We start from the raw sequence: 18,962 nt of genomic DNA, 5'->3' as shown, positions 1-18,962 counted from the left end.
ATTACCATGTTTTTTCTCTTTTTCATGTAATTTATAAATTTATAAATGCAGATATCGAGCTCAAATTATTATGATTATTATTTTACGATTATTATTATTATTTGTGTGTATAGCTATGAAGTGTACATCCATTTAGTATTAGTATTGTTATTATTTAAGTAACTGAATGATCGTATTGTGTGTGAGGTTATGTCATGAACATGTGTTGTACATAGACATTGATATCAGTTCCCTTAATGTAAATACCTGTAAATTGATATTATAATTTATTCTTACCTGATATATAAATTGTAATCCATAATTGTGAAATACACTGTAACTTTCAGAATGGTATAGGCACGAGAACAGTTGAGAATATTCTATAAATTGTAATCTATGTATTGACACACTGGAATATTCAAGAAGGTCGTTTTTTCGTAACGTATCTTTCTGGAAGTCTGGCCAGGACCTATATAAAGAGACGATCTTGACGGTGAAGTCAGTTATTGTTTGGAAGTTATTGGTTGACGAGTTATGGTGTAGCAAGGAATATACTTGTGACTTCGTGACATGCGGTAAAACGCAGTCTCCACATTGAAGTAACATGTTTGAAAACAGTCAACTGTTTTATTTGTGTTCCAACGTCGTAACCCCTATGTGCCGTGTTGGCAGTTGTTTTTTTAATAATGGCGGCTTTTGTTGATAGTCTCGTAGTGAAATGTTTGTGGCGATACTGTGATTAAGGTTATGTGGTTGTTAATTTGTGTATATATGTGAATAAAATTAATTGTACCAACTGACAGCATCTCGCGTGCGTCTTTATGGATACGTTATACCTTTACCATGTTTTTTTCTCTTTTTCATGTAATTTATAAATTTGTTACTCAAAATTAATTTCAGCAGACGGAAGGAACTAACAGTTATAAATTAACCGAGCAGAAACAGAAAATAGATGGTTTCATATATTACAAAAACAAAAAAATCACCATGTGAAAGGTAATTGAAAATTTGATTGCTAGTATTTTATGAATAAAAATTACGCTGCCCATGTTACATGTCATAGGCATAGAATCATTTAAAAGTCGCTTTACGTCGCACCGACCCGGATAGGTTTATGGCGACGATGGGATAGGAAAGGGCTAGGCACTGGAAGGAAGCGGCCGTGGAATTAAGGTACAGCTCCAGCATTTGCCTGGTGTGAAAATGGGAAACCACGGAAAACCGTCTTCAGGGCTGCCGACATTGGGGTTCGAACCCACTATCTCCCGGATGTAAGCTGATAGCTACGTGACCCAAGCAGCGCGCCCACTTGCTCGGTCTGTATAGAATCAGTCCATGTATTATGAAATGTACATATAAGCCATATTAAGCACAGTCGTAGATGGCAGTTGAACTTTAACGCCTAAGGTCCTGCGTATTCTTCACAAAGCTGCAAACTGCCGTCCATGGCTAAACACTGGAGTTCTTTACCCCCTGTGGGTGGGGGCAGTAAAATACACAGGGTGGTTACCTAGTTGTACTTCCTCTTAAAACAAAACCGGTAGAATACATCCGCGTTAGCCAGCAAATGATGGTAAACGTTGCTACGTGCAACAAAACTACAATGTCATGTCGCACAATGAAAGGCGAGAAAACTAAACATGCGAAATTCTACCACCCGAACTTTGTCTTCTACCACAGAAATAAATGCTTACAATATATCCAAGATCGAACTTTGTTAGATATCACTCTACAGCGGTAAGAGTTCAATCTCGTGATATATAATTATAATCGTATGGCCTCAGCTACCGTGTGCAGACATTTCAATCTGACGCCATCTGGCTGTCTGCTCGTCAATTTCGACGTTCCGTTTTACTCTAGGCCCACTAGATGGCAGAGATAGTAAACCGGATCTCTCTTGGACGTCTATGGCTGAGATTTAATTAATTTTGTCACGTAAATACCAAATGTATCACCAGAGATCTTTTACATGCCGACATCGTACAACATGGAGTATCGAATGGACTTTTTTCCGCCCTTAAAAAATCCGACTACCTCTGCCGGGTTCGAAGCCGCTATCTTGGGATCCGGAGGCCGACACTCTACTACGGATCCACAGAGGCAGCTAACCTCGTGATTATACATGGAAGTAATGACGTATACGCCAGAAAAGTTACGATGATTCATTCACTTCACTGGAAAAATAAACAACGTATTTTTCACTAAACAGTTCAAATATAATGGTCATCATTATACTGGTCTTGTAACCTACATTTTCTCCCGATTTTGGCCACCTAACCGTTTTCACAGAACTTAGGGATGGAGCTATGACCATCATGGCGAATGCTGAAAACAAGTAAGTCTTTAAAAAAGTACAAGAAACCGTGGTCAGGATAGGTTCGGCGTATTTTTCTTTTGAAAAAGAGATTAACAACCTACATCTGGCACCAATTTCAACTGTTGAAACGTTCTATCGCTGTGAAGGCAGACGGACAAACTGATTTTATTTAAATATATATACATAATTCCTTATTAGTGTCAGACCTTCAAAATGTATTGCTAGGAAACAATTTGCATTGGAGTACTTGTTGTACAACAATCGAAAAGAAGGTGGTAGATTGTGATTTTTAAGACCAAAACGCAAGATTAATAACCTCTTATTACAATAACAAAAGAACGCGTTTATTTAGATCTATTATTCTACATTTTAAAAAATATGAATAAGTTAACTCGTTGGATACATATTTGCAAGTTCTATTAAGAAGTACATATTATACCCTATGAGAAACTGATTTATTTCCTTATTAACACTACTTTTCTTCTTTCCCATGTAAGTTCCTTCTTCTATTACGTTTCAGTAAGTAAACTATATTTTTTATGCTTTAAAACAGCAGTGTTAAAAGTGGAAAGCAGGTAAAACTAGCATGACCTCGTAATTCGAAAGATGGAAGTTTCACCGACACTGTTAAGTGATAATATTAATTTATGACATCTGTCACTCATTGCAAATATTATTTCTAGTGTTAACTGATGGTGCCCGGAAGTACCTCATTCAATACATGTCTATTTTCATGTTTGTACCTACCGTTATACGTCACTACACTTCGACTGACTTCCATTTATTAGTACAGCATGTTTTACACAACTACTTATGGTTTTACTTGAGATTTAATTGAAGGTGTGTTCCCCAAAACTAAACCTATCAATACCTAGCATATAAAGGGAGAAACAATGGAAGTAGTTCCTAGTTCCATTTACTTCACTGCTGACAGTGACTGCAGCCATGAAATTAAAGGTCGCTTGCTCCTTGGGAGGCAATGACCAATCTCAACAGTGTCATCAAGAGACATACCTTTAAAAACAAAGAACCGTATAGTAAAGGCTGAATAGATGCATTCGAAATATGACGACTTAAAGAGTTCCGTGGACTGCAAAGAAATCTAATAAGTCCATATGAATGGATGAAAACCATAACGGTATAAGTGACATTTAAAAAAAATAAGTTAAGTGCAAGATGATAACTCCGGAAGATGTATCCTTTCACCAGCAAAGAGATACAAGTGATAGCAGTAATATTCTGCGCTCTAGTGATAGGTGGTATAACTACAAATAGCATGCTTTATATGAGTGTTAAGATGTTTAAATGCCTTTTTCTCTGTATGACCAAAATGCTACTTATACCGTTATGGTTTTCATCCATTCATATTACAGGAAATCAACCCCATCTGCTCATTACAAGAGCAAAAACAGAAACTGAAGTACTTTGGTTAAATTATGAGAATACATGTTTCACTGGACAAGACTGATAATACATACAAGAAGAGGGCAACAACTGGTGGAGCTGACTGATGGTATCAAGGAAGTCATGGATCTCAATTTGTAAAAAATCTTCGGGAAATAGTGCAAGACAGAAGGAAATAGCGCACTCTGGTCGACGGGGTCACGGAGAGTTGGAATCGACTAAATGACTAACAACAACAACAACAACAACAACGAAACTCCTTCAGTCCACCTCCAACCAATTTTAAATTATGGGCAGCAACAGAATACCGAAACCATTCTCTCTCACACGCGACAGGAAAGACTGAGTATGAAATACACAATTAAATTTGCAGAGGAATCAGTCAACTGAGAAAGTTCATTGGTCAAGACATTCCAAAACTCGTTCAGTCCATACGCATGCGTACATATAGATCAGGCGGATCAGTTGCGTTATTAATCGCTGTGTCAAAATGAAAAATCCTTTCAGTCGGTCAAGTATATTGCCTAAAGATAATCATGTATTCTGTGAAAAAGACCACGATAGAAGAAGTTGATTCAGTTTTGTTTGCACCAAACTCGGCCACTTCACTCACAGTATTGCTAAAATTCTGCAATAGTTTTGGAAGTTACTACGCAAAAATATCGGATATTGTAATAGCTTGATCTTCAGTGCGGGTGTCAATTGGGTATTGGTGTGATGAACTTTCTGTCCAACAATGATTTCATCACAGCAAAGAGTTCTGCAGTGACAGGTTTTCGGCTTTGCTAGACAAGGAGTTTCCAGATGCACAACTTCAATTTCCCTTACGAAAATATATTCAGTTAGCGAGAATATGGTGCATCCTGTTGTGCTTACTTTCCTACTTTATTCTTATTGCAGCTTGTTACTTCGTAACTTGTCAATTAGCTGGGGGAGGATTTGCTTGCCAACTTGGAAGTTACAAGTTGCGTCTTTTGGAACATAAGTAGACATGAAGTTGTATCACCTGACACATTATTATCAGAGCGAGAACAGATGTGGGAGGAGTACTACACGTTTAGAAAAATTAGCGAGTAGACTTGCACTCTGACGTGACTGTAGGTAATAGAACATTCGTATCATAGGGACAGGTTTCATTTCGATATTCCCTCATCAATCACTGCCTCAGCTGGCGAGACCCAGTGTTTACAGTGCACTATGGGCTAGAATAACTTGTTACTTTCATTCACCTGTCTCAGTCTCACCCTTGGCTTTGACGATATGAAAGTAACGACGGCATAAGCAGTGCTAGTAATGCCTTTGCTTGTGAAGCCGTCTCTGTTATCTCGCGTAAATGTCGGTCACAGAGTCGTTGATGCATGCATTTCAGTGATTTGGTAGATTGATAGCCGGCCCTGCTGTGTAGGGATAGCGTTCCTACCTGTTACTCGGAGGCCCCGGGTTCGATTCCCGACCAGGTAATGGATTTTTACCTGGATCTGAGGACTGGTTCGAGGTCCACTCACTTTACGAGATTACAACTGAGGAGCATTTGACGGCGTGATGGCGGCCCCGGTCTAGGAAGCTAAGAATAACGGGCGGGAAGATTCATCATGCTGACCACACGACACCTTATAATCGGCAGGCCTTCGGGATGAGCAGCGGTCGCTTGGAAGGCTGTGGCATTTCGGGGCTGCTGCACCATGGGGGTTGGTTTTGATAGACTGATATGTCATAGAAACTTCTATCTCGATGAGAAAAGCAGCGGGAAACTACCTTACTGCTCATTTCCGTAAGGAAGACTCTTCCCTTGGGTGGGGATGACTGCATGCACCAGGGGCTCTGAACTTTGGAGCGTGGATTGGCGACCACGAAGCCCTTAGCTGAATTTTGGCATTGCTTCCACTTACTTGTGCCAGGCTCCTCACTTTCACCTATCCTATCCGATCTCCCGAAAGTATTAGATTTCCTTATGCGAAAACCTCCATTCTTTGGAATGCCAGAAGAATTTGTACGAAATTAAATCTGAAGACGACGGAGTACCTGGAATATGGTAACCAAACAGATGACATGATCGCTGTCTACGTGATTCAGCTTCATGAAATGACCCAATTCAAATACCTAGAATCACGCATCACCTCGGACTGCAGTACGATTCCCAAGTTCAAGACAAGACTCAACGTCGCATAAATGAAATGATGCCAAGTTGCTGAACTCCATTGCGATAAAAAAATTCCACTGCGCACAGTGGTCAGACCGGGCGGCGCTGTAGGGGACTGAATGCTGACCTACAACATGGAAGCAGGAACACGCACTTCAGGCAAAGGAAATGAAGAAGCTGTGATGGTCCAATGGCTTGACTAGGAAGGATGATGTCCGGAAGAAATTCAATGATAGCCCATTCAGAGAGAAAATGCGTGAATCAAGCCTGTAATGATATGGTCATGTACTCCGTAGCAGTGAAACCTCAAATGAAAAGACTGCCCTTCAATTGAACGTTGAGGGCCAGCGACTTCCAGGGCAACCTGAAACACACTGGCTGGACCGGATGAGAGATGACATGTGGCCCACAAAACTCAGCCCCCGCGACGGTGTGGATCGATTGAAGTGGAGGAAACATTGCAAGAGGCAGACCCCCACATACATGAGAAAATGCAAAGGTGATGATGAGAGGATGTTATACTTCCTCTTAAAAGAATCGCCATCACCACCACAAGATGATGATTTAGATGTAATGAGTTGTTTTCAACGAAATCAAATATATCCTGCTTTCCTGACGTCGAATAGGAATGGGTTCCTAGTACGAATTCAGGAGGGAAACTGAAAAATATCAGGTGCATTCCCAGGGAAGTTTCTGTGCTGTTCATCATCTCGACGACGAGGACGGAAAGATACTGACTTGTGATCTTATTTCAATTACAGCATCTGGTATTTCAATGGAATTATCTACCCGTAGCAAATGTTACAGTTACACAGTTGGTACCAAGAAATCAACTCTGTGAATACCAACAAAGTTAATATGCTATTCTGCCGACATGTTGATGCTCGTAAGCAGTAAATTTATGATTTAATTTAGTGGAGAAGGTAGGATTTACCCTCTGATCTTCCCCGTCGCTCGCAGGTTGGGAGGGTAAGGCATCGTTAGCACCAGTAATGGCAGAGCTACCGCATGCATACCTTTGAATAGGAGATGGGGCCACCCGATCGCGTGTGTATGTGCGTTGACAGAAGCGTTTAATTTAGAACCAGTTCAAACACGTGTCACTAACTCGCCGAGCCGAGGAATTAATTATGTAGATGAACCACGCTTTTGGCGTTTCACTCTAGTGTGTGTGTGTATTGATTAGTTACTCGCAGAAAATGTTTCTTGAGAAGTTACTTTGGTCTCTTACCGGTAACTACCATTGTATTCCGATGATGTTCGTATGTCACAGTTTTTCACAAATTTTCATATTTCTAGGAGCCCTAGAAATCTTTAGCTAAATCTTGGGACCAAAATATATAACTACAGATATTTAACTATATTGCAAGTTGTTTAACGTTACACCGACACAGATAGGTCTTGTGTCCACGATGGGATAGGAAAGGGCTAGGAATGGGAAGGAATCGACCGTGGCCTCGTTTAAGATACAGCCTGTTGTGAAAGTGGGAAACCACGGAAAACCATTTTCAGGGCTGCTGAGACAATAGAGTTCGAGCTTATAATAGCATTGTACCAATCACCACATAAGGAGTACTTCATAAATGTAAGTTACAACATTTCCACCACAAACATTAGAAGAGTCGAGACAGGTTTTAACGTACGTGGTTTACACTTCTCAATAATATTTTAAAAACTCGTAAAATACACATAAAAAGAAAAAAGTGGTAGATTTGATAGAATCTGATTGTTCCTTTAAGAACAAAACACGTAATTCTATTTTCATTAAGTTCTTTTTCGGGCATAATCTTCTCTTCTTCTTCTTCTTCTTCTTCTTCTTCTTCTTACTCCGAAGGTTAATGGGTAACATGAAATATTATTCTTAGGTATTTCCGAATCTGTATATGTTTGAGAACAAGCCCATTAGGACCACGCAAAGTACTTAGAGGCGAGCATGTGCCTTCCTTTGTGCCCGTATTTATTGCATCCTTCTAATGTGGGCTTTCTTTCTGTTTCCAGGGCACTTTGTTCCAGTCTTCTGCTTTGGTCTTTCCTTCTATTCAACACTAGTCACTCGTGATTTCTGGACCTGAAGATCACCCCGTTTTGGACATCTGCTGGCGTAATTCCTGCCTGTTTCAGATCGATTTTGATTTCACCAATCCATTTATTTGTGCCTGTTTTGAATTTATTCCTGTTTTCATAGAATTCGACTATTTGTCTTATAAGCCTGTCTGGGTCTATTATTTTAATATATCCACAGAATCTTAACCTGTGTCACTGAGTATCTGTGTGCTGTTTGATTTCCAGTTTGCCTCTGAGTCGGTGTTGTCCATCGGCGAGTACTGGGCCTAGAATTTTTCTCAAGATTTTGCGTTCCTTTTTTTCTCAAGGTTTTCAGTGTCTGCTTTCCTGTTCAAAATTAGCGTTTCTAATCCATAAAGACACTGTGGCTTAATAAGACCTAACCCAACGGCACTACAGCCCTGAAGGATCTTGGCCTACCAAGCGAACGTTGCTCAGCCCGAAGGCCTGCAGATTACGAGGTGTCGTGTGGTCAGCACGAGGTATATTCTGGTTTAATTAATTTGTTGCAATATCTTAGTTTTGTATGCTTGGAGATACTTATTTTGTAGTAGATATTTTGGGTTAGCCGATATGCATTTCCATCTGTTGGGATTTTATTTCACTGTTATTGGTATTTGATTCGACTCCATTTTCCTTAATTATTTCACCAAGATATTTAAATTGTGATACTCGTTTAATTTTGCCATATTTTGTCCCCCCGAGTTTTGGTGCTCTTTTGTTGCAGGTCATATATTCTGTCCTTTCAAAAGAAATTTTGAGACCGATTTTTTCCGTTATTTCTTTCACTACTTCAATCTGATTTTCGATTATTATTATTATTATTATTATTATTATTATTATTATTATTATTATTATTTGCTGACGCATATTAATGGTATTCGCTCCATTGCAAGTAAAGGGAAGACAATACGTATATTTACTATTTTTGGCAAATAACATTTCCTTTGGGTGATTTTCTCGCTCATTTTAAGCCTTATCTTGACGATTATTAGGTTACATTATCCGACATTTATTAAGCCATCAAAATACGGGGCCTGGGTGTTACCAATACTTCTTGTAGAAAATTGGAAAGTCTGCACTCATAAATGATCGTTCGTAGGTCATACTGTAGTTCATCAGGGGCGGTGCGTGGTATCTTCCAGTGTTGCACAACTTCCAATGATTTAACACTTCTTTTGTCGTATTTTCTTCTATTTCTTTAGTTTAATCAACCTAAAATATGTTCTAAAATACGTTAAAATCAACCACCATTGTTCGTTCGATCTACATGGACCAATAAATGCTGCCGACTTCGAATCTAGCTCAGGAGGTTTGCTTTCTTACGGCAACTCCCAAGCGGACAGCGCGGCGAAATGTGGTTTCAGCAAGGAAGAGCCTAAGCCTGTACGTAGCAACAGGTAGCAAGCTCGCCAGTATCGGTCATTGGGTGTTGCGCTAGACCAGCAAGCCCCCTATCGAGAAACAATTCCAAATGACCCCCTTAGATTGCACCACTCTACGGAGATGATTCATTCCTGCTTTCTCACTTCTCGCATTGGTAATGTATTTTCCACGCTACTAGTGGGACCATCCCTGAATCAACCGCAATATTACCAACATTTTGCATTAGTGAAAAACAGGAGGGCAATTTTTCAATTCAAGTGAGTTAAGAATGACCGTAGTTATACTTTATAATTAGCCTCTTATTAACTGTGTTTTAATTGCATGATATATTTCAGTGTATTTTTTTTTTGCTAGTTCTTTACGTCGCACCGACACAGATAGGTCTTATGGCGACGATGGGATAGGGAAGGGTTAGGAGTGGGAAGGAAGCGGCCGTGGCCTTAATTAAGGTACAGCCCCAGCATTTGCCTGGTGTGAAAATGGGAAACCGCGGAAAACCATTTTCAGGGCTGCCGACAGTGGGGTTCGAACCTACTATCTCCCAAATACTAATTTCAGTTTTAATAGGAATGTACCGTAGTTCATTATTTAAAGATAGCGTTTCTTGTTATTTCTGTAAGCTTTTCACCTAGCATCAGACACTACCAGCCGCCAATGATGTTCATGGGGACTTACGTCGTTTTGGGGTGTACTATCATCCTGCCCTACATCCCATTACTTCCAACATGTTTGGAAACACCCTACATTATTGTACTGAGTGTCAATTTCGACCGTCATTCTGTACATTTTGTCTGGAAACGTATACATTATTTTGAGGGTTGGTGCCCTGGGGACAAGTTCTGTATATTGTACCATCTTCTCCGAGGAAGAGGAAGCGGGGATTCCTGAAAGTGACAGTAGGGAAGAGGGTGAAAGAAAAAGAAAAGTTGTTCGTTCGTCTTTAACCTCGGTCTGTTTGAGATAAGAGGGAGAACAGAGGAGGTGTCTGCAGGCCATATGACCGCCCTTTCGCCCGCCTTCCTTCCTGCAATGATCAATACGACCTCTTAAGAGTTCTCAACTAGAGGTGCGTCAGATACCGTGAGCTTGAGAACTCAACAAATTGCAGTTAACGGCAGTTATGGTGGACCTATACATTTTTACCATACGAGACAGCCTTGTATTCATTGAAGAACATTGCCCGATCAGTGAATGAGATAGTGTCTTTCCCGTTCTATAAAAATCCTACAACATACCGCGTATGAAGAGGAGAAGAATCTGCACAATAATCGCGTGTGGCCTTCGGAGAGGTCTGATGCAGGTCTTGTGAGTTGACGTACTATAGGCGACCTGTACGTCTGTGAGGATGGGGCGCTACCAAAGATGAATTCTACTCTTGAAGATGGCAGCCAGAAGAATTAACCAATATAAGTTAAAATGCTCGACCCGGCCAGGAAGAGAATCCAGAACCCCTTGGACCAAAGGCGAGCACGCTAACCATTCACCCATGATGTCAACTGTTAATAGTCTTTACAAGAAACCTGTTAATCAGTGTGTTAATATTCGTTCATGAACGGTGGCATGTGCGCTATTTTTATGTTCTTGGCGAGTACTCAGCCCGTAAGAGGCTCTTGGAAGTATGGGTTGGCGACCACGGAGACGTTACCTTAATTGCGACATTGCTTCCACTTACTTATACCAGGCTCCTCGCTTTTAAATATCCTATCCGACCTCCCTTGGTCAATTCTTGTTATTTTCCGGTCCCGACGGTATTAGGCATGGAGGCCTATGGAATCTTTCATTTTAACGCTCTTGGTGGCCCTTGTCTCTCTTTTGCCGATACCTACAATTTTCGAAGTGTCGGATCCCTTCCATTTTTTCCTCTGATTAGTGTTAATAAAGGATGGTTGTCCAGTTTTACTTCCTCTTAAAACAATCACCACCACCATTCTGCCCGAAGGCTGGTTGAATCTCCAACATGTCTGCCATCACCTGGCACAGACTGCTCTAGTATCACGAAAGATGCATACAATGGAAATGAGGAGTGAATACGTTTCTTCTTACTTTCCTCACCGAACCAGAAGTTATTACCTATCATTACCGGACGAATTGGTCGTGCGGTAAGGGGTGTCCAGCTATGAGCTTGCATCCGGGATATAGTGGGTTCCAACCCCACTGTCGGCAGTCCTGAAGATGGTGTTTCGTGGTTTACCATTTTCACATCAGGAAAATGCTGTACCTTAATTAGACCATGGCCGCTTCCTTCCCACTCCGTCGCCTTTCCTATCCCATCGCCGCCATACGAACTACCTGTGTCGGAGCGACGTAAATCAAATTTGTAAAAAGGAAAAAAGACAGTCGAATTAATATTACATTTTAGAATAGCCAAACTCCGCAAATACTGATAATGAAGGAATTACCCTGCCAAAAGTTAATATGGTCCTGAAGAACTAAAAGAACAATAAAGCTCCTGGTAAACACCAAATTAATCGGGAATTCTTTAAGAGGGGGTGCTTGCCCGGTTGTGGTCCGAGCTGTGTGCCTCAGACGCTTGAAACGTTGGCTTTCTGCTCCCAAGTTCACGGATTTGATCCCGGCACTTCGGCATCTTCGAAGTAGTTAGTGGGACTAAATCCATTGTTACCATTACTACTTTCCCTTAAAACAATAATTATCACCAACATTCCAGGGATTCTTACACTTGTGCCACAGGGTCAATAGCATAGTCCGGTATTACTTTCTAGATACGATGGTATGAAATTAGTAAAATTTTTTGGTACACTTTTAAAGGTGCCATCTTCGAGGTTCAGTACTCGCAAACCATCATCTGTTGTACGAATATTACAAGTTTCTGCAATGTTGCGACGTAAAGATGGCCGCGCCACACTCTGTTTGCACCAAGGAAGAACAGCGTTCCGTACAACGTGTTTGTTTGTTTGTTTGTTTGTTTGTTTTGTCTGAGGGTGTACCAGGAGCGTAAATTCATGTAAGACTTTCAGCTCAATACGCGGACAATGTTTTGCCAGCGCAAAATGTTTACCAGTGGACTGAACAGTTCAAGAGTTCAAGAGGATGAGGAAAGATCCGGGCGTCCATCTGCAGCCGTAACTGATGCCAATATTGAGCAAGTGCGTGATATGATCCTGAATAACAGACGAGTGACTGTTGATGACGTGGTAAACCATATGCACATTAGCCATGGTTCTGCATATGAAATCATACATAACAGGCTTAACTTTCACAAAGTCTGTTGGAGATGGGCTCCATACCAACCCAATGAAGAACAGAAGCGCAGTCGTGTGAGAATCTGTCAACACCTACTGGACCGTCATGCTAACGAAGGTGAAACGGATCATCACTGGAGATGAAACATGGGTTCACCACTTCGAACCAGAGAGCACCCGCTGTGCTGGTCTGATAACGCTTAAACCTACCACAGACTTACAGACAACGATGCCATCTAGCGGCTGGTGAGCACACAAAGCCGTAGAGCCAACCTAAAGACAATTAGAGCAAAGTTGCAGGTACTTATTGACTTGCCATCATAGTATTTATTCTATGCGGATCTTCAGGACCAGAAACGTGTCTCCCCTCAAAGTTAGGTTGTGGGGAAGTACTGTTCTCGCTAAAGGATATTTTGGCCTATTTTTCTGTCTGTTTACTGACCTGAGAAACTCTTCTCTTTGTAGCATCAGAACGATCGCTTCTTCATTCGGCACTGTGCTCAGTTCCTCCTATACAATAGCCGAAGATGACTGGTTTGGCGAATCCCTGCCCGTTGTTTGCAATGGTTTTTCTAATTTGAGCTTCTGGTTACGTCGTCGTAGACGATCGGTGGAATTCCATGCCCATTTATATCTTAAATAGATGATGCTTGTTGTTTAAAGGGGCCTAACATTTAAGGTCATCGGCCCTCTTAAATAGAAGATCGTTGTGAGTTTAGGGTAAATCCAAAGTAAAGTTTGGCACAATTAGTCAAAATTAAAACATAAAAACATATCCACAGTTATTTCGCTGCACTAGTGGCATTGCGCTTCAACGTGTCGTATTTTGTTACCTCTTCACATCCAGGGTTGAAATGAAAGAATGTGGAGTATTATGTCTGCGAAGTCAGATTATTTTGGCACTGTCTTTTGTTACGTGTTGAGGTCCAGGACTGGCACCAAAAAACGTCGCGTACTATGTATGTGAAGTCTGAACCGTGGACCAATAATGCTATTAATTATGGGCACAAGTCTAGAGCACGTCCTAATGCAATCTTTCTTTACAGCACTACCGTGGTCGGGAAGAATGCAAAGAACTTCAAAGGGCAAGGAAAACAGGAGACGTTTTCTTGCCATCCTTACTTCTGAGTCTGAAGTAATAATCGTTGTTACGGTGTATCAAAATTTGTTTTCCCTTGCTACATGAAACGTCATGAGTGGCTACCATGTCTATTTACACATTAAAATTGTCTTGAAACTCACGTACATTCAAAACCAACATTGTTACCTAGGAAACGCACGTCATTCTTACTGCAAATATTTACAGTATTGTACATTCCCAGGCATGTTTTCCATAGACCTGTTCCCGTACAAGTCGAAATCACGGATTGCAACTTCAAACGTGAAGACTCCAACATACGTACAAAGTAAGACTGTTAATCTAATCCTAGAAACAAAACAAACACATTCCAAAGCACTAAGCCCTGATGGGCCTCGGTTTACCAAGTGACCGCTGCTCAGACCGAAGGCCTGCAGACTGAGAGGTGACGCATGATCAGTGTAACGAAACTTTATCCTTAACTTAAATACCCGTCATGAAAATCCACGAATGCGTTTCCCTGTGACATAACGAAAAAAATAAAATGAACCCGTCCAATCCGATGAAGAAAGCAAGTGTCAGGTTGATGTCGAAAAAATACAGACGGTAAGACAATTTTATACCTATAGACGACTTTGGAATCTACCTCATACTTTTTCCGTAGGACCTATATTCTCTTATGCATCGCTTTTCGTTCATTTACTTTTAAATGTTTGTCTCCGGAATGCCTTGACACTGGATACTTCCTGTAATCTTCAGTGAAATCCTAACACTTTCTTTCCATAAACCATTCTGCAGCCATTCTAAAGTACCATGTCAATTATAACCCTACACTGCCTGAATTTAATTACACACACACAACTCCGAGGTAAAAAAAAATTATTACAGGGAGAGATTAGATATACAACAACACACTAACAGATTATTAATGTATTTGAAAATACTGGTGAGCAAAACTGAAAAATTCAGGAGTGTGTAAAAACGCTAGGGTACTTATGTACAAATGTTACCCCAGTACAGTATATGAAAAGAAGTGTTGTTTATTACTCGTAAGAACACAGGAAACAAATAAACTGATTTTTAAACAATTAAAAAACATTTAATACACTGATGGAATTGGGAAATAATAGGTTGCTCAAATAGGTAGGTTATGCCCACAGTTCAACTGATGTTATAGCCTTTCAAAAAATCCGCATTCTTTTTCAAGCACTATATTGCTCTGTCATGGCCATCCATCAACGGCTGCTAATGTCCGATGACCACCACCCGTAAGACATAGACTGCACGGTCGCTAGGTAACACTGTTTGGCCATCCACCCATACTTCACATTACAGCCTGCACGGTTGCCAGGTAACATTGTCCGGCCATTCATCCATACCTTACAACACAGCCTGCACAGTTGCTAGGGTTATACTTCTGTCAAGCTAACTTCCTTAACGCATATTTTCAGACGATCCCCAGCCATAAGACATTTAAAGCAAAAGGTATTACTACGAACATATTTGCTGACGGTAAACAACTCCATCTTAAGAAAACACAATAAAGAATATATATTATTTCTATTTGGACTTAAATTTTAACAGCATTAATGAAATAATCATCAAATAGAACACTGACAATAAGTACTTTGAAGACACTGCTGCCCATAACCTTCAGACATGCATCTGAAAAGAAATGCCTTAGTTCCATGACGAAGCAAAAACGCTACATTCATATTTCATGACTTTTTAATAACAAATATTGTAAACCTATCATTATTAGACGTTTATGCTGAAAGATAAATATACTGTGGACAGGGCAGAATTTTTGTTAAACTTCAATCATCAGCGAAATCACCTAGGATTATATTTCAATGCTACTCATACATGTCCAACTGCCTCCGGCACAAATAACATAGCACATAGATGGAGAAAATTATTGCCCTCAGCCCCCTGTAGCAGCATTCCTGGATGTACAGATGTCCAAGATGATATGTACATACGTACGTTTGCCATCTTTTAGCATGTTACTGAACTACAAGAAGAAGAATATTATGTAACTAAAACGTTACACTATGCAGTGCAGGGGTAATCAATTCAAGTTAACTCATGTTCATAAAATCTTAACATATTTCGAAGAGGAATATGGCACATGTCAAATGAAAGTTTATACTTTCTATCAGTAACAAACTTCACAACTGACTTCAGTCACAAACAAAGCACGTGTTGCACGAAATGGGGCAGCAGCATCCCTATTCCGTACGGGGAGCATTTGAAACTACAGTCAACCGGCTATATACCACCCACGATGAGTAACAAACCTTATGAAAGCTGCATAGGAACTGGCAGCACATGTACAATACAGAAGTGTCGTACAGTGTTAAATATGTATCCGATACATCGCCAACTGATGATTTAAAATTATCGGCAGGAACCCGGAAACGTATCTTCAAATGGAAATAAAGCTCATATCTAATCCTTTAACCCTCAGCGGTCCCGCTGGCCAGATGTACGTATTCCTTTATTTATTGGTAATCTATTCTTGCACTGGGTGTTTCAAGTAATACTATCTGGTGAGTAAACTTCATAACTATAGATTTTTAGCACGTTTCATGTTATACTAATGCATTTTATGAGTTGTATCTTAAGGGGACAGTCTGGAAATAAAAATCTATATTTTGGTCATTTTGGCAGGAAAAATGTTATGGCTGAAATTTAAAGGATTGAGTTTTTCCTTTCTTGTCACGGAGTTATTACGATGAATATAAACCATTTATCACTCTGGTAATGCTTTGTCTGCCATTCTCCATACAGCAGAAATGGGCGTGGCGGCCGCTTTGCTTTCATTTTCCCACCAATAATATTTTTACATATTATTCGCATTTTCTCCCATAATATTCTGCCAAATGTTACAAAATTTTTATGGTATATATATCATAGCTATATTAGGAAATATGTATCTGGAATTTTTATTGCATAATTTTTTCAAGTAGTAAGGATTTTAAATCGAAAATTTTAGAACATGAAAATTACACAAACTTTAGTACAAAATATCTCCTTATATGAATTATGTACATAAAAATCAAAACACATTACTTAAAAAAGTATTATCTACCTAATTCCAAGTTGTCATTAGCACCTCAATTACATTTCATGAAAAAAATGGAATTAACATTTTCAAAAAATATTTTCAAAACGTTTTGGAAAAACTATTAATTTTATATGGAATCTACTACTTTTGTTCAGGTGACATTCCCACAATGTTTCGTGAAAATCTATGCATTAGATTCAAATATCTTTATCTCCAGACTGTCCCCTTAATATGTTTTCAATGCTGGCATTTCTTAAATTTTAAGTATGTTCATAAATTAGTAATTTTCCTTGTAAATTTAATTCAATCTGTAAAGAGGTTGGGTGCTACCGACCCTCGTTAGAAGCTCATTATCCCGAGTGACATAGGGCAAGGTATTAAATGTACTGTTCTGGAAGGAATACACTGCGAATTTCCTTACGACTTGCCACTGTGGGCTGTTTCTAAGAAGAGCTTCGGAACCCTGGGCTAAGCAATATGAGAGTAGGCAGCTTGACAAGAATTCATCTTGACCTGTTACGAAGTTCAGTCCTGTCTGTGTACCTGTTCGCTCAATTGAAATCAAGTTTCTAGACGTGAATAAAGTATTGTACTGTACTTATGATAACTGTATAAAATATGCATGTATCTGTGACGGTGTTGTGTGAATATAAAATACATTAATAAAATAAGGAGATGTAAAGAATTTTGTGTCAAAAATCAATTTTTGGGCAAAATGTTTTTTGTAATCTACATGGTGTAACGTGCCTTGTGTGTGAATTTTATGGTTATAGAAGGCATATATTAGTTTTTACTTTAAAAATTGAACTTATCATTGCAAAAAGAAGACATTTATCACGTAATATCCTACGAATAAGAACGTAAATAAGTAATCATTACAATATATTACGATATGTTCCATTAGGAGAAGAAGCTATAGAAAAACGAAGAGTCCCAGGTTACGCTTTCATGAAGAAGGAATCTAAATCCTCCCCGGGAAAAAAGTGTACACGTGTCAATAATGTAACAGTGCGTTTTCGCGATATTTATATCTCGAAAAACACAATTGCATCCACTTAGGCGTGAGACTACACTAGTGTGCAATATGCAGTAGTACGTTTTCATGAAAGAAACTAGGAGTTAACCAACATAATAATGCTCTTCGAGACCTGCTCACCTGATGAGTTAAACTGAGCACTGTGTCCCTGCATTCAGGAGGCCATAGCCCTTAGAGGATTCACACGGCTAATTCATTTATTTATGTTCCACGATGTGTAATGAACAACTCCTCAAAAGATCATAGCTCTGGAATTTACAGTTTTGGAGAAAAGGCTAAGCATATTTCATATTTGAATATGGCAACCTAGTTTATAAAATGAATACATTTTTCTCTAATACACATTTTTTGCAAAATCTGAAGCCTTTGCTCAAAAGCTATAAATCCCAGAACTACGATTTTTCCAAGAGTTGTTCATTACACAACGATGAGCACATGGAACTATAATAGTAATGATTACTTATTTAAGTGCTTGTTTATAGAGTATTATGAGATGACAAAAATTGTTATTTTTTGCAATAAGTTCAAACATTCTTAAGTAAATAAACCAATATGCATACGTAATTTGTTATAGTTCAGTATTCATATTGTCACGATAGCGTCATCAAGTATACATTACAAATGAATTGCATCATTAGAATGTCTTATGGTTTTCATGCAAAAAGGATGTAACTTAAATATTTGATAATATTTACGAACATACCGTCTCTCATAATTTTTCATTTATTACAGTTATTTATATACATACGAAATATCATGCCCCCAATTCAATAACTGTAATGATTTGTAAAGAAAAACTTGCATTTCCGATTACATTCCCCCTTAAACGTTGAATTATTATCCCACAAAAAATCTTGTACCGTAGAGGATATCACATCGTAGCAAACGTCATACAAATTAATGTTTTAAAACGTGACCTCGATTTGTTGTTTATTACGCCAACTACACTGTGTACAAACGATTACGTTAAAAGGAGGGGCTGCATGCTTCAGTCTAATTCTAAGTGCAGTAGCAAGGAAATACCACATACTCCAAACACGGCACAAGAACACTAAATCCATTATGGAAGGCCAAATCAATACGACCATTTGTATCTACCACAGCCGAGTGTGAGTGGTTTAAAGGAAATCAGATTCCCCAAGTACGTGATGTAGAGCGAAACGGTGACAAAATCAACATTCACTTGAGCCAAACAAATACTGGTAATTGACATTCAAATACCCAAGCAACCACCTGTAAAGCAGGGGCATTATCTCTTTCCACTCGACGTGAGATACCAGAACAA

The 18,962-nt window shown here is 39.4% G+C and overlaps 1 protein-coding gene across 1 annotated transcript in view; it reads right to left on the bottom strand.

Annotated features, from left to right (window-relative positions):
* Nucleotides 1–18,962, bottom strand: part of LOC136884743 (dystrophin, isoforms A/C/F/G/H) — a 1,317,506-nt gene that overhangs the window by 575,314 nt on the left and 723,230 nt on the right. The window lies entirely within an intron of this gene.

This window comes from Anabrus simplex, chromosome 13, assembly GCF_040414725.1.
Source record: "Anabrus simplex isolate iqAnaSimp1 chromosome 13, ASM4041472v1, whole genome shotgun sequence".
NCBI lineage: Eukaryota > Metazoa > Arthropoda > Insecta > Orthoptera > Tettigoniidae > Anabrus > Anabrus simplex.
This window is presented reverse-complemented; position numbering and strand designations above follow the sequence as displayed.